Genomic DNA, 17131 nt, shown 5'->3' on the forward strand with positions numbered 1-17131 from the left:
GGTGCGTCATCCTTCCTCTTCAGATGCTGAGTGCCCTTATATGCAGGTGTTTGCTTCTGCACTCATCCTTGCAGTCCAGAGATCTGTTTATCATTTATTGGGCAATACTCTGCCATTGTAATTTCTATAAAAGATAATGCATCTCCATATTGAGTAGAAAAATATTGACCCATTTAAATATATTTTATCCATTTTCATCTCTATTAATCCATGTGAAATTAAAAATTAATTCATCATATATCCTGAAGAATGTTACTGGGTTGCATTACTAAATTGTTAACTTATAGATTAATTGGAAGATTAGGCAAGGACTTAATGGCCAAAACACCAAAGCACTGGCAATAAAAGCCAAAATAGACAAATGGGACCTAATCAAACTCCACAGCTTCTGCACAGCAAAAGAAACAGTCATTACAGCGAATCGGCAACCAACAGAATGGGAAAAAAATTTTGCAGTCTACCCATCTGACAAAGGGCTGATATCCAGAATCTACAAAGAACTAAAACAGATTTACAAGAATAAAACAAGCCCATTCAAAAGTGGGCAAAGGATATGAACAGACACTTTACAAAAGAAGACATACATGAGGCCAACAAACATATGAAAAAATGCTCATCATCACTGGCCATTAGAGAAATGCATCAAAACTACATTGAGATACCATCTCACGCCAGTTAGAATGGCGATCATTAAAAAATCTGGAGACAACAGATGCTAGAGAGGATGTGGAGAAATAGGAACACTTTTACACTGTTGGTGGGAGTGTAAATTAGTTCAATCATTGTGGAAGACAGTGTGGCGATTCCTCAAGGACCTAGAAATAAAAATTCCATTTGACCCATCAATCTCATTACTGGGTATATATCCAAAGGATTATAGATCATTCTACTATAAGGACACATGCACACGAATGTTCATTGCAGCACAGTTTACAATAGTGAAGACCTGGAGCCAACCCAAATGCCCATCAATGATAGATTGGACAGGGAAAATGTAGCACATATACACCTTGGAATATTATACACATCAAAAACGATGAGTTCATGTCCTTTGCAGGGACATGGATGAACCTGGAAACCATCATTCTCAGCAAACTGATACAAAAACAGAAAATCAAACACTGTGTGTTCTCACTCATAGTTGGGTGTTGAACAATGAGAACACATGGACACAGGGAGGGGAGCACCACACACTGAGGTCTGTCAGGGAGAAATAGGGGAGGGACAGCAGGGGGTGGGGAGTTGGGGAGAGAGAGCATGGGGAGAAATGCTAGATATAGGTGATAGGGAGGAAAGCAGCAAATCACACTGCCATGTGTGTACCTATGCAACAATCTTGCATGTTCTTCACATGTACCCCAAAACCTAAATGCAATAAAAAAATTAAAATTTTTTTTTAATTTCCCATGTTTAATATCATGATTTTTATGGTTGTTATAAGACTATATGTATCTTATTAAAACTACATGCTTAAATGGTAAATTTTAGTAAAGTTGACAAAAAAAACTGATAGAACTGAACACAAAGTTGCTTAATTTTCAATCTTCCTCGATTTCTAATAAATGCTTTAGAACTTTCATTTCCTTCTAAGCATCACTTTAGCTAAATACCTCGAGATTTTTCTTAATAAAAATATTCAAACATGCCAAAAGTAGGTGATGGTTTCATGAACTTCTGATGTCCACTTACCCCTATTCGACAATTATCAAGGTTTTCTGTATTCACTTCATCTAGCCCTGTTCATTTGTCTTAGTTGAAATAATTTAAAGCAAATCCAAGACATATCATTTCACTTTTATGTAATTAAGTAGGCATTTTATGACACATAACAGTAAGCATAGTTGGATTAAGTGAAAAATCAAATCGTCTTCATTTTAAATAGGTGCGTTTAATCTGGTTTTATTGCACTTTATATATTTGGATGTATAAGGGTCATATTATTATTTTTGTTTTGTTTTATTATCCTGCTATTAGTTTTTTTTTCCAGTCTTGTATTAGAGAGACATTTTTTTCTTCTTTTGGTGTAGAAGATATACTTTGATTTTGTAAATTTTGTATGGCCATCCTTGTATCTTAATACCCGTATTTAACTTTTCTTCCTGAAAATCCCTAAACGTATCATAGCCCTCTTTGTATTTATTGAAGACAGAGGCTGTAATCTGTTACTTTTTCCCACTGAAGTCTGCCTTCTAGTTCTTATGTTATGTTTTCCTAAAATCTCACTTCAGATTACTGTTAAACACATCCAGGTATAATTTAGTTATAATTATTAGTACTCTTATTACTATGGCGGGACAGCAGAGGACCTACACTCAGCTGAGCTGCCAGCTTGGCTATGTTTCCCATTCTATCTGTAAAGTTTACAGCCCAGGGCCCACTGCAGTTTGGGTAAGTTATCCCTTGTACATATCGGCTCTTCTGCCCCCACAACGGACACTGGGAGCGTAGTGAGTCGCATTTATCCTGAAAATCGATAATGCCAGGGGCAAATTGTATGATTTAAATATTCCACAAATCACCAAACATGAATGCTAAAGGAAAACGGGTTGTCTCCATGAAAACCACGTTGAATGATACTCAAAAAGTATCATAATAATGCTGTCTAATTAAATGTAAGACAAATATAAAGAATGAAACATTTAAAAAATATTAGAAAGATTCTACCATCAGATTCCTTGTCAAATTAGTTTCTCACTCTAATTAAAGGAAATTAAGGTTTTTAAAAAAGCCAAATGCTGACCTGAAGAAGGTGTGGTGCACAAATAAGAAATACATAGAACTTCATTCAGCCACACATACAAATTGAAAAGCTTCAAAAAGTCAATGAATGAAGCATTGAAAGTATAAATTTTAAGTAAAAATAAATTTATTTTAATGAAAATAAAAACGTGTCATATATATATATATATATATATATATATATATATATATATATGATAACCCAGAGTATGGTGCTCCCCTCCCTGTGTCCATGTGTTCTCATTGTTCAACATCCACCTATGAATGAGAACATGTGGTGTTTGATTTTCTGTTCTTGTGTCAGTTTCCTGAGAATGATGATTTCCAGGTTCATTCATGTCCCTACAAAGGACATGAACTCATAATTGTTTATGACTACATAGTATTCCATGGTGTATATGTGCCCTATTTTCTTTGTCCAGTCTATCATTGATGGGCATTTGGGTTGGTTCCAGGTCTTTGCTATTTTTAAATAGTGCCACAGTGAACATACGTGTGCATGTGTCTTTATAACAGAATGATTTATAATCCTTTGGGTATATTCCCAGTAATGGGATTGCTGAGTCAAATGGAATTTCTATTTCTAGGCCCTTGAGGAATCGCCGCACTGTCTTCCACAATCGTTGAACTAATTTACACTCCCACCAACAATGTGAAAGTGTTCCTATTTCTCCACATCCTCTCCAGCATCTATTGTCTCCAGATTTTTTAGTGATTGCTATTCTAACTGGTGTGAGATGGTATCTCAATGTAGTTTTGATTTGCATTTCTCTAATGACTAGTGATGATGAGCATTTTTTCATATGTTTGTTGGCCTCATATATGTCTTCTTTTGAAAAGTGTCTGTTCATATCCTTCGCCCACTTTTGAATGGGTTTGTTCATTTTTTTTTCTTGTAAATCTGTTTTAGTTATTTGTAGATTCTGGATATTAACCCTTTGTCAGATGGGTAGATTGCAAAAATTTTTCCCATTCTGTTGGTTGCTTGTTCACTCTAATGATTGTTTCTTTTGCTGTGCAGAAACTCTGGAGTTGAATTAGATCCCATCTGTCTATTTTGGCTTTTGTTGCCAATGCTTAGTGTTTTAGTCATGAAGTCCTTGCCTATGCCTACGTCCTGAATGGTTTTGCCTAGGTTTTCTTCTAGGGTTTTTATGGTGTTAGGTCTTAAGTCTTTAATCCATCAGGAATTAATTTTAGTGTAAGGTGTCAGGAAGGAGTCCAGTTTCTGCTTTCTGCACATGGCTAGCCAGTTTTCCCAACTGTCATTGATATATTATTGTTACTTTCTATTTTCCCATAGTCTTATATTTGTATATAGGAAAGCCTCCACTGTATTATTCTTCTTATTGTTTATAATTATTTTTTATCGCAGATTTCTTTATCCTCCATTACTTCTTATCCTTTCTTATTTCACTACATTTATCTTCTTGTTAATGTATATCCATTAAGATTTTAAAAAAATAGTGAGTTTCTGCAGGTGGTAAATTCTCTAATACCTTGCACATCAGACAAATGTCTGTACATCAGCTTCCTCTTTTCCCTATTATATGGCTAAAATGGAGTTTTGGGTTTAAAACAATGTTCCCTTAGTATTTTGTAAACAACATTTTCATATCTTCTAACATCATGTGCTGTAAATGGAAAACCTAATGTTAGTTAAATTATCATTACTTACTATGTAATTTATCTTTCCTAACTTGAAGTCTGTCAAACTTTATTTTTGTTTGGTATGTTGTATTCTTTTAATTCCAGGAAACCTTATCTATGTTCATTCAAAATATTGCTCTGTATCATTCTGTTTAGTCTCTGTTTTTTCTACCTAGATTTTTTTTTCAGGTGACATGTAGAGTTTCTAGATCTATGCCATATACCTCTTACATCTTCTTTCCTATTTTCTATTTCTTTACCCATTTATACTGCATTCTGGATGTTTCCCTAAGCTTTGTCTCTCAGTAGCTGTTTCCCAGTTCCTGTGCTTTCAAGCTGCTATTCAACTAATCTATGGAGGGCATTTTTCCACTAATTTTCTTTTTCAAGAATGCTAACTGGTTCTTCTCTACAAATGCATGCTCTTGTTTCTTGACATCATCTTCTTATTTTATGGTGCTCTCTCTTCCTATTCTCTCTTTGAGAATATATTTGTTAAGTATATTTGTCTGACATGACTTTTGTCACCCATAGGTGCCTTTTTGTTCTTAGTTATAAAATCATCATGCACTGTCATCTTTGAAATACATAAGGACTGGTGTTTATTCAGTACCTACTCTGCCATTCAATTTAGGGTGGCCAGCAGTACTACTGTCAGTACTAGTACAGTACTAAAAGGTTTCCCAGGACATGGAACTTTCAGCGCTAAAACCAGAAAAGTTCCAGTCAAATCAGAATGCATGCAACACCTGAATTCAATGTCCTGGGACCCTTATGGCGGATGAAACATGCAAGAAGTCTCCTGCTCTGTGGACCCTACATTCTGAAGAAGAGAGAAACATAATAAACAAGTAAATACAATAAAGTATAAAGGTAATGCCAATAAATGAAATTTGATAGGAAGAAAATAATGCAATGTGATTTAAAGAGAGTGACTGTTTAGGGTAGTTGTTCCAGAAGGACTTTACTTAGGCAGATGTTTTTTCTGTTTCTGGGGCCATTATAATAAGAAAGACTCAAGTATATGGACATCTGGAAACTATGTATTTTAATCAGGGTGAATAGCAATTACAAAAATTCTACAAAGGCATAGGTGTGGCATATTAAAAAAAGAGAGGGAGAGATAAAGAAATAAATCTAGGGCTGGGCACAATGGCTCACATCTGTAATCCCAGTACTTTGGGAGGCCTAGGTGGGTAGGTCGCTTGAGGCCAGGAGTTTGAGACCAGTTTGACCAGCATGGTGAAATCCCATCTTTATGAAAAATACAAAAATTAGTCTGGCATGTTAGCATGTGCCTGCAATTCCAGCTACTAGGGAAGGTGAGGTAGGACAGTTACTTGAACCTGAGAGGTGGAGGTTGCAGTGAACCAAGACTGTGCCACTGCATTCTAGCCTGGGTAATGGAGCTAGACTCTGTTTCAAAAAAAAAAAAGAAAGAAGAAAGAAAGAAAGGAGGGAGGGTGGGAGAGAGGGAGGGAGGAAGACAGGAAGGAAGGAAGGAAAGAAAGAAAGAAAGAAAGAAGAAAGAAAGAAAGAAAGAAAGAAAGAAAGAAAGAAAGAAAGAAAGAAAGAAGAGAGAGAGAGAAAGAGAGAAAGAAAGGGAGAGAGAAGGAAGGAAGGAAGGAAGGAAGGAAGGAAGGAAGGAAGGAAGGAAAAAATGGAAGAAAGGTAGGGAAGGAGGGAGGGAGGAAGGGAGGAAGGAAGGAAGGAAGGGAGGAAGGAAGGGAGAAAGAGAGGAAGAAAGAAAGAGAAAGGAAGAAAGAAAAAGAAAAGAAAAGGAAGAAAGAAAAGCTGGGCTTTAAAGCATCAAATAAATGAAGGAGAAATAAAATCAGTCCATTTGTCATTGCAGAGAAGGCTGACTCTATTCTGCCCTAATAAGTCATTCTACTAGTTGAGAAGGTCACAGAAGGGACTTCATTTTATGTTATATATATTTTTTCTTAATCTAGTATTCTTACCCTTGTCATCTTCATTTCTGTTGCAAGCTGTGTTCTCAAGTCATCACTCATGTTCCATTTTGCCCTGTGATAGGCAGAAGGGTGGCTCCTAAGTTTGTCCTCATCCTAATTTCTGAAGCCTGTAAATATGGTATCGTACATAGCACCAGGGACTTTGCAGATGTGATTAACGGAAGCATCTTGAGATGGAAAGAAGATCCTGGATTATCCAGAAGGCCTAATGTCATCACAAGGGTTTTTATGAAAAGGTGATGTGAGGTGATGTAGGAAAAAGAGGTCAGAGGTCAGAGTGGTGACAACCAAAAGGGGACCATGAGCCAAGGAGTGCAGGCAGCCTCTGGAGTTTGGAGAGGACAAGGAAATGGATTATTCCCTGAACCTTCCAAAGAATTGAAGTCCTGTGACACGTTGATATTAGGATTTCTGATATTCAGAATTGTAAGAAAATAAGTTTGTGTTTTTTAGCTCCTAAGTTTGTGGTGTCAGTTACAGTAGCAATAGGACACTAATACATCCACCTTCCAAGTGGGACTAGAAGATAGTCATCCCTGGGTTCACCTTGGGGAATTGGTCCTAGGATCTCCATGGAATCAAAATTCTCAGATGCTCAAGTCTCTGACATAAAAAGGTACAGTATTTGCATATAACCTACACACATTCTTTCATATGATGTCCGTTAAATCACCTCTAGAATGCTTATAATACTTAACATGCTGTAAATGCTACGCAAATCATTCACATTGTTTAGGGAAAAATGACAAGAAATAAAGGCCTGTCTGTGTTCAGTTCAGATGTCATTTTTTTCCGGATAATTTTGAGCTGCCGGTGGTTGAACCCACGGACGTGGTATCCACAGATAGGAAAGCGGCCGACTCTATGGGCTGTCCCCGCTTTCCTTCCAGGCTTCTTTCTCCAATATCTCAGAAATTGCCCATGAAGTGTTTGAGGTCCTGAGACTCAGAAGGAGCCCCTCTTTTGTAATCTAAGTTTCCTTGTAGGTGGACTACAGTCTACCTTTCCTGTTAAGCAGAGCTCATTTAGTAAGGTGAAATGGTCTGAATCAAGCCAGCCTAACTGTCCTCCCAAAGCAGAAGGAGGCCTCTCCCAGTTTTCACCTCCCATCTCATCCCCCAGAGGCAGATGTGGAGCACCACAGCAGTGTGCTCCGTGCCCCTCCTTGGCTCCCCCACAGCCTCCCATCAGCCTCCTCCTGAGTGGCTTACAAGCATGAGCTCTTCTGCAGCTTCAGCCGCTGCCTGTCTGCTTTCAGCATAGCTCATGAGCCCCCATTCCATGCTCCAAGCACAAGGGACTTCCCCAGGCCCCCAGATACCCCACGCAAGCTCTTCCCTCTTGCTCTCGATGGGGTCAATGCCCTCCACCTGGACATGCTTCCTCCCCTCTCTCCCTAACTCCTTCTCATGCTGAACTTTTCCCGGGAGGCCTTCCTTGGCGTTCCCACTCCTCAGGTTCAGGATTTTGCCTCCTCTTTGCACTTTGCTCCTTAGAGTCCCTGCCAACGTTCCCCATTCTCAGAGCTTATCCCATTTTGCAAAACAGCTAATTGAACTGTCTATTGTCCCTAGTGGTCTGCCATTTCTTAGGACAATGCTTCTCAAAGTGGGGTCCCCCCATCTGCAGCAGCAGAATCAATAGAGTATTTCTTAGGAATGTTAATTGTGGGTTAACACCCCAAACCCACTGAAGGAGAAACTTGGGAGTGGGGCTGGCAGGCTCTGTCTCAACTGGCCCTCCAGAGGGTTATGATGAATGCTAAGTTCGGGAAGCGCTATTCTAGGGAATGCATACGCTTTCCGTTTTATTCATCTGAGAATATCCTAGCATATATTTAGTGTTTAGTACGTCCTTATGAAATGACTGCAGCAATTTTTTACTAGAGAGCAGACCAGTACAAAATTGAGTCACAGTAACTACCAAAGTTTTGCATGTGGTATCCCATTAATCCCCACAAAAATTTTAAGCAGGGGATGTTGTTCAGTGTTCCATATGGAAAAACTAAGTCTCAGACAGAACCTTATAGGTATTTGCTTGTATAGAAATATGGTTGCTTAGATATAAATACAATTTGCTTATATATATGTATTATATATATCAAAATTATTTTTATATATATTTGCTCTTTTACAAGTATGTGGCGTCAAACCCCGATCTGGCTGATTCCACAGCTGCTGTCCATCTCTGTACCAGACTACTTCAGATACTTGATGGTTTGCAACTCTGCAAGTTTGGATCTATATGACAATCACCCGGGAAGCAACAACAAAAATCCAAGGCACTGGCATCAGTGTTTTTTAAAAGTATATTCCACTGTGCATTCAGGGTTGGAAACCACCACTTGGATAGAGCGACCTTACCCTAGCCTAGCCCAGGAAGCTGGGGGAGAATAAGATTTCTCCATGATGTGAGCAGATCATGTGCACAGTGGATCTTATCGCCTCCAGGCTTCCTCTCCTTACTTGTGACTTCTTGCTCCTCCCCCTTAGCCTGGAATTCTGTTCCATTTCCTTGGTGTCTGTAATTCATCTTGTCCCTCGATTGATAGCCCATTTCAGGCATCCTTTTCTGGCAACACTTAGGAATACCTCTGGCAAGGCTGTGATTTGTCTCTTAACAGCACACACCCTGATAGCAGGTAAGGGGCTCCCCGTCCCTCCTCATATCCTGGTGCCTGTCTTCATCTCCTGATTAGCCTACTGCTAGCGGAGGGGAAGCGGACAGTTGTAAACTCTAAATTCTTGCAAATATTTTATACTATTCTTCCAATCAGCACAGTTATTATGAGTACACACTAAGAAGTCGCAGACAGAGGGACATCATCAGGTTCGAAACATAAACCTCGTGCTCATATGTGACAGAGCCTAGGCTCCCACGCGAGTGTGTTGGTCAAAGTTGAATACTCACATTCCGTTAATGCCTCTTACAAATTACTTTTCTAATTAAGTGCTTGCTTATTAAAGATGCAATCTGTCACTGCATGGGTGATGCCCGACTACATTCCTGTCTCTTCTTCGCTTCGTCCAGATGTTGTTTACGAAAATGTGTTTCCTCAAAATTCTACTTTGCCATTCCATCCCTGAAGTCCTCCAGCCATGAGTAACACAGCCAGCTGATGGCTACTCAATCAATCACTGCGTGCAGAGGAATTTTTGGGGGGATGGGGGTAGAGGGGCTTGGGTTAGAACGGCTGATTTGTTTTTCCAGGTTGAATGAGCCAATTGCTACTAATCCACAGCCCTGGGGGGATTTCTCTTTACATCAATTGATCTACCTGTTCCCGGGACAAAAGACAAATGAGAACGTGCTGGTATTTGAGGTAGAGAGTTCTCCCTCCCTGGGCAAAAAGAACAAGGATATACAGAAATAGTTACTAGAAATGCTCAGGCTGTGAAAATGATGGTCCCTGAGTATGATCCTTATCTGGAATGGACACACATAGTTCATTCATACAGTCTCATTATGTCGAAGAAGTTTAAACACCAAAAGTAATTGAAAGGATTTCAATTTCTCCTTGAAGTTCTTGTGCCTGATTAAATGTGATCTGAGAATAGTTCAGAGAACATTTACCAGCACCCCCTTCATCTCCCATTCCTCATCTTCCTTCCTGCCTTTCATGCAGTGCCTCGCTTCTTAAACATGTCTTCACGTAATAAACGAATAATAACATCTTCTCATCTGTTCCCTGTCCATGTGGCTCTTTTCCTGCCTTCTATCTTCTTCCAAATCCCTCAGCCCTTAAAAGGTAGACCCATTCATCTTTTTTTTTTCTCACTGAAAAGAATCTTCTTGTTGGAAGGAGAAAATTTGAGGGATAGTGATTTGATTCCTTGAGTGTAATCAGAAAGGGATGACATCTGTGAGTATTCTCTTATTAATAACATGCTTCCTATAAAACCATAATAAGACATGCTATTTATTTAACATTTGCTATATGCATTATAGCATACACTGTATTGCGTTCCTTAAATCTTCCCAGCAAATCTGACTGGGTCTCAGCATGCCCACTTTCTTAGAGTGTTTGAGACACTGTAATAAAGTATGGGAAACTGTGTGGCTTATAAATAACAGGCATTTATTTTTCACGGTTCTTGGGGCTGAGAAATCCAAGATCAAGGCATCAGCAGATTTGGTATATGCTGGTGGCTTGCTTCTTGGTTCAGAGATGGTGACTTCTCACTGCGTCTTCACATGGTTGAAGGGACATGGGAGCTCTCTGGGGCCTCTTTAATTCAGGCACTAATCCCATTGATGAGGGCTTCCCCCTTATCACCTCCTAAAGACTCCACCTCCTAACACCATCACATTGGGGATGCTTCTCTAGCCTTTTGATGGAGCACCAACTGTTCAAAACATGGTTAATGAAAAAGAGTTCTGCCAGGTGTGGTGGCAAGCACCTGTAGCCCCAACTACTTGGGAGGTTGAGGCAAGAGGATTGCTTGACTCCAGGAGTCCTGGCTGTACTGTGCTATGCTTATCAGACATCCACACTAAGCTCAGCATCAATATAGTGACCTCCTGGGAACAGGGAACCACCAGGTAACCTAAGGAGGGCTGAACTGGCCCACATCAGACATGGAGAAAGTGAAACTCCCATGCTGATCAGTAGTGGGATCGTGCCTGTGAATAGCCACTGCACTCCAGCGTGGGCAGCATAGTGAGACCTCATCTCTAAATAAATAAATAATAAAAATAAAAGTAAACTCTGCAAACTGAGCTAGGCTCAGTTCCTCAGTTAGCAAGCAATGACATTGAGAGAGGTTTCAGGCATTTTTTTTCCCCACAAGAAATAGTTGCTTTCTACGTTTTGCAAATATTTACTGAATGCTTTTTAAATGCCCGACAGGATCCTCACTGAGGAGCTGAGATTTGACACCAGTGAGAATATGGCACAGCAGGAAGGTGCTGGAATTTAAAGGCAGACATCTCAGGGTTTATCCCTTCCTTCTACTGCTGTGTGACTTTTAGTGTATCCTTTTACCACCCTGAGGGACTCTCTCCACCTGTAAACACCAAATACTCAGGTGCATTATAGAAATGCCTCAGAGGGTCCTTACTGTCAGGAAATCCACCCAAAGGATTTAGCACAGGGCGGAAGCATCTCACTTTGGGTTGCTCTATTTCTTTAATCTTTTGTTCCTCTGAATACTTGGGGCTACATCTGTTCTGTGAGAAGCAAGAAGGCTGGCCTTCTGATTGCAGGTCATATTTGATTTCTGTGGTGGTCAAGCTAATAAGAAAATAGAGCCTATGAAAATTTGAGACACAAAAGCAGTCACACATCATCATTTGTGCAGCAACAGCAAAACAAGGACCCATGAGCAATCTAGCCATCCACGGTGCTTCTCAGGAGTCTTAAGTTTCTTTTCTCTTGCTCCAACAATCTGTCCTTTTGGAGCTGGGAAATGACTTGTCCAAGGCCAGGAAGCAAGTTGTAGCAGAGTCAGACCATGATTCAGCCTGTCGAATGCTTTATTTTCACCTCTGGTTAGCCTCGCTCCTCCAGGTGAGCTCTCCTTCTGTTCACTGATATTTCTCACAGGAGTACATGAGAGGGAAGCATTTCCAGAGGATGCAGAGGGACTCTGATGGAGACACAAAACACAGGTGTAGACTGGGCATTGTGGTTTACACCTGTAATTCCAGCACTTTGGGAAGCAGAGGCAGGCTGATCACTTGAGGCCAGGAGTTGGAGGCCAGCCTAGCCAACATGATAAAACCCCATCTCTACTAAAACAAAAAACAAACAAACAAACAAAAAAAACGAAAATTACCTGGGTGTGGTGGCACATGCCTGTATTCTCAGCTACTTGGGAGGTTGAGGCATGAGAATTGTTTGAACTCAGGAAGTGGAGGTTGCAATGAGCCGAGATTGTGCCATTGCACTCCAGCCTGGATGATAGAGTGAGACTCTGTCTCAAAAAACAAACAAATAAACAAAAACAGGTGTAGAGGACCCATCAGATCAGCAAACCTAGTCACACTGGGTTGAGAAAAAGCCAGAGCAGACTCATCAGACCGATTGGATCACGTGCCCACCTCTGGCTCTGACTTGAATTTCTCCAGAATTCTGAGGTTTCTCAGCTACTGATGAGGCCCAAGCAAATATGCAGACCAAAGTGGAAGACAGAGAGTGGCCCTATGCCCTCAAAGCTCACCAGGTGGCTTTGGACAGAGGTAGAGAGAGGGGCCTACTGAGAGAGTTTCTTTGGCTCATCATAGTTCCAAGTCCATGTCCAAATGCATCTTCATGGTAAAATTCAAGGTCTAGGCAAAAAGCACCCACTGCAGACATCTCAGAAGGATTGGATTTAGGATGGAAATTAGTAACACACATGACGGAGAGTGGAGGAAGTCATTTAGAACAAGGAGCAGGCACAACAGGGGCTGCCAGGGAGCACGGATCATAAAGAAAGGCTCAGCTGCTGGACATGGAGTCAGCATGAGACACAACCCATGGCGGAGTTGCTCAGGGAATGGGAAGGGAAAATGCGCTCTCCTCTCTCCCTTCTTCTTACCCTCTGGCTCCAATAGTGCCTCCCAATAAAACATCTGGCCACGAAACCAGAAAGCAAATGTGTGAAGGAAACCCGGACTAGGACAGGGTTGGGCAGGGATGATCTGAATCACACAGGCAGAGGCCACTTGTGACCTTAGCGAGTCTGTCCATGAATCTAAGCATCTCATGTGCCTGATAGGAATCCACACATTCGAAAGAGTGTAACCCCTCTTCTGTACATTCTCCCCAGACCCAGAGGAGAGGAATGGAGGTGGGTAGGGACCTTGTGGATATGAGCCACTCTGTTCCTTGACATTTAATTAAATAGATGGACTAAACTATTGCCAGAAGGTGTTTTTATTTTTATTTAAGTAAAGAGAATGTGGATAAAAGCAAGATCCACTTTCTGCAAGGTTACCCAGTGGCAGGCATTGTGCTAATCACGCTTTCCTGATTTCTCACTCATCAGCTCAACGACGCCAGGAAGTCGGTCTTAATATCTCCGTGTCACTAATGAACAAATGAAATGAAGCTCCACAAACAACAGTCAATGTGTCCAGGTCACACAGCTCCTCCATAGGAGATTCTGCGAGGGCGGGACCCCACCTCTGGGTTGAAAGCCCGCATTTTCTCAAATAGCTTACATCCACTAAGACTCCACTGAAATACTTGAGAGACAAAAAGCCACGGTGTGTTGGTTGTTTAGTGTGCACTCATGTATTCTCTGCTTTAGTGTTATAAGAACTAAAAGAGGAAGAAAAGGAAAGAAAAGAAAAAAAAAGAAGGCAGGAAAAAAAAATAGAAACACCACCAAACCAGCCTGTGGATTTTGATTCAGGATAAAAGCTAATTTCAGCCAAAGGGACAAATGTGAGTCACCCCACGTTCTAACATGATTTCCAGAACCCAGAAGCAGCAGCACTTTCTGTTTCTGATTCCACTGTTACAGCATGTCACGTGTTTTCAGCCTTGGTGCTTCCCTGCCTGTCACCTCCTATGAGTTGTGTTTGCTTCCTTCTCTTCCTTGGGAATCCAGGTCCCCTCCTAGCCATCTCCTCTCAACCGTTTGTCTGTTGTTGAGAACAAAGGAGGCACAGTGTCACCGATGAATGCATGGAAATGTCAAAGTCATAATTACTGAAACCAAATGGAAACAAAAAATGACAATTCATGTGAGGCACCCAAGTCACTCAGGATTTCTTCTCAGAGCATGTGAATAGCTTCCACCATAACCCAGCAGGAGCAAAAGGTTCTTTCCAAATTATCCTCAGGCAGAGAACGTCTGTGGGGAGCACAGGGGAGGGCAGCCACGGACCAAAGCTCACGGCCTCGTGTCTGCCTCTGACCCTGCCTGGAGCGGGCTGGGAAGGGGGCTTACTCGTCTTTTGTTCTTATTTCATTTTCAAAATACATTCCTGCGGCAGCCAGGACTCTTGAAAGAGTATGACTGAGAGGCTCTTTGAGAGGCAGGCGGTGGCAGATGGGTAAGTGTGAAAATGTGATCTATCTGGATCTCACACTAGGCAACACGCACAAAGCACCACTGGAATCGTAGCATTCAAGGGGATAGCTCTCAATTTATGGCCAAAGAACTGTGACTAGCATTTGGCTTTGGGAACTGAATGGACAAGATGCCCAAGAGATTGGAGGTTAAGCCTTCTTTGCAGGGTATTCCCCTCCTCAACGCCACCTCATTCATATTATCTTGGAAAACATATGCAGCTCATACATTCATTTCTATTCATTCTACAATCATATGCACACAATGGTATTTGCATTAAAAAAGTTGGGGGTGGGGGATGCAGTGTCTCCCCCGCCACCCCCCCCACCACCGCTGGTATCTGTCATTAATATCTGGTTCAGCTATCCTGGTATAGGCAAAACGAGTTAAACAAACAAACAAACAATAGTCAAGCCAATTTGATTTGAAGATACAGAATGGATTTGAGATAAGTCAATGCAATACTTCTTTCCATAAGCATTAAAAAATACAGATCATGTACCAGGCAATAGTCCAGCCCTAAACAAAATAAGTTAGGAGGAAGTGTGTTTACTTTTCAAAGGAGTCTGAGCTACCAGACAAAGAGAAGTCTGCAAGACGGCCCTGGAGTTTTCCTGGTGTCCAGAGCTGCCCACAGTGCTCTGGAACCCTTGGAGCCTATGGAAAGACCTTGGGTCTTTGTTCTCCCCCAGCACTGACCAGAGTCCCTGGCTCTAGGAAAGCCAAACCCACAGGCCTGGACAGGAAGAAACCAACCCCATTCAGAGAAGGTGATGTTTATGCTAGATCTTGAAGGATGGATTGACATTTCCAAAGTCTAAAAAGATAAAAGCACTTTGAGGTGAGAAACACTATTGCAAAGGTCAGGAGGTATGAACCAAGGAAACGAGCTTCAGTATGGGAAGCTGGGACTCTTGAGGGCAGGAAAATAAGGTATTTTTCCTTATTTTGGGAGGCCAGGCTATCCTCATCATTTTCCATGGTCAATATGCTTTATCACTTCAAATGAATCAGATTACTAAAATATCCTAAATGTGAGGGATTGAAGCTACAATTTGAATCTTCTTACCAGACCCCACACAAACATGAAAACGGCATAGAGCGTACTTCAGACTTTTGGGCTTTCTGTATTATGTAGTTTTAAAAGTAAAGCAACCATTTCAAAAACGTCTATATTTTCTTATCCTTGTATCTTTATATTTTAAACAACAAACCTCATACGCCAGAATTTTGCCTTAAGACGCAAGATGTCCCTAGATTTCTATGTGGCAAAACTACTCTAATATTTTAAATAAAATTTCCTTTAAGACATTTTAACACCCCAACAAACATGTACTCAGTTTTAAATTCAGTTTGGCAAGTTTTTTTTTTTTTTTTTTTTTTTTGGCTGTGTCCCCACCCAAATCTCATCTTGAATTGTAACTCCCACAATTCCCCTGTGTCATGGGAGGAACCTGATGTGGGTGATTGAATTAGGGAGCCTTCCCTGCACTGCTCTCATGATAGTGAATGAGTCTCAGGAGATCAGATGGTTTTAAAAATGGGAGTTTCCCTGCGCAAGCTCTTTTTGCCTGCTGCCTTCTATGTAAGGCACGACTTGCTCCTCCTTGCCTTCTGCCATGATCGTGAGGCCTCCCTAGTCACATGGAACTATAAGTCTATTAAACCTCTTTCTTTTGTAAATTGCCTGGTTTTTGGATATGTTTTTATCAGCAGCCTGAAAATGGATTAATACATTCCTCATTCTTACAACAAGACTATTTGGTGAGTATCCCTCTTCCTATTAGATAACTGAGTAAATGATGGATCAAATATCTGCCCAAGTTCATGGCTATGAGCAGTGAGCAGAGCTGACCAGAGATCTGTCTTTCTCCTTTGTCCTGATGCCATCCCAGGTTTTGAACATTGAAAGGAAAATTAATAACCTGTCTCAAGAATAAATAAGCAAACTCTGCTAGCCTTTTCTAGTTGATATAAAGAAGGTTTAATGTGGGACATTTCCTTACCTGCATACCTGGCCTCTGAAACCAAGAAGAGAAAGAGATAAAATGACTATAAAACTCCTCCTACCCCTCCATCTGCTTTACAACCACCAGCCAGGAATCTGGAGAGGCTTCGAAACTACCTCCTCTGCAATGTGATTTGTGGGCATGGAGGCATCATTGATCCCCATCAAGGCTGCTGTCATCATTTCTTAAGGGTTAACTCACATCAGAATGTTGGAGAGCAGATGACCACAGAAATCGAACTCCCACAGCCCAGGCTGATGCTGAGTTCCTGAACAATGAGTCATCCAGGAAAAATTAATCATGAAAATGGCTAATTTATAACTGGACACATCCAAGAAGAGGGTGCATGCATGTGAAAGGATTGGGTAATGGTAATTTTTCTCATTAACAATAGAAGCCACCTGAGTGAGTAAACTGCAACAGAAATGAGCCGTTTGGAAGGATCACAGAAGTCGCCATCCTGCATGCTGGAGCACGGGCTGGGGAGCTGCCTTCCCTTGTCCATGGCCACACACATCCTCTGGCACCTCTCTGGCCTGCTTTCCCTCCAGCCATCAGCTGACTGAGCGCCTGGGCCCTGGCCCAAGTGCCTCTCCCTTTAGTACTTCCCTTCTTTCTTCCCTACTTTTTTCCTCTTTTCTTTTTTCCTTTTTTCATTTTTTCTTTCTCTTTCTTTCTTTCTCTTTCTTTCTTTCTTTCTTTCTCTTTCTTTCTTCTCTCTTTCTTTCTCTCTCTCTCTCTTTCTCTCTCTCTC

The sequence above is a fragment of the Cebus imitator genome, unplaced genomic scaffold, assembly GCF_001604975.1.
Source record: "Cebus imitator isolate Cc_AM_T3 unplaced genomic scaffold, Cebus_imitator-1.0 Scaffold52, whole genome shotgun sequence".
NCBI classification, from domain to species: domain Eukaryota; kingdom Metazoa; phylum Chordata; class Mammalia; order Primates; family Cebidae; genus Cebus; species Cebus imitator.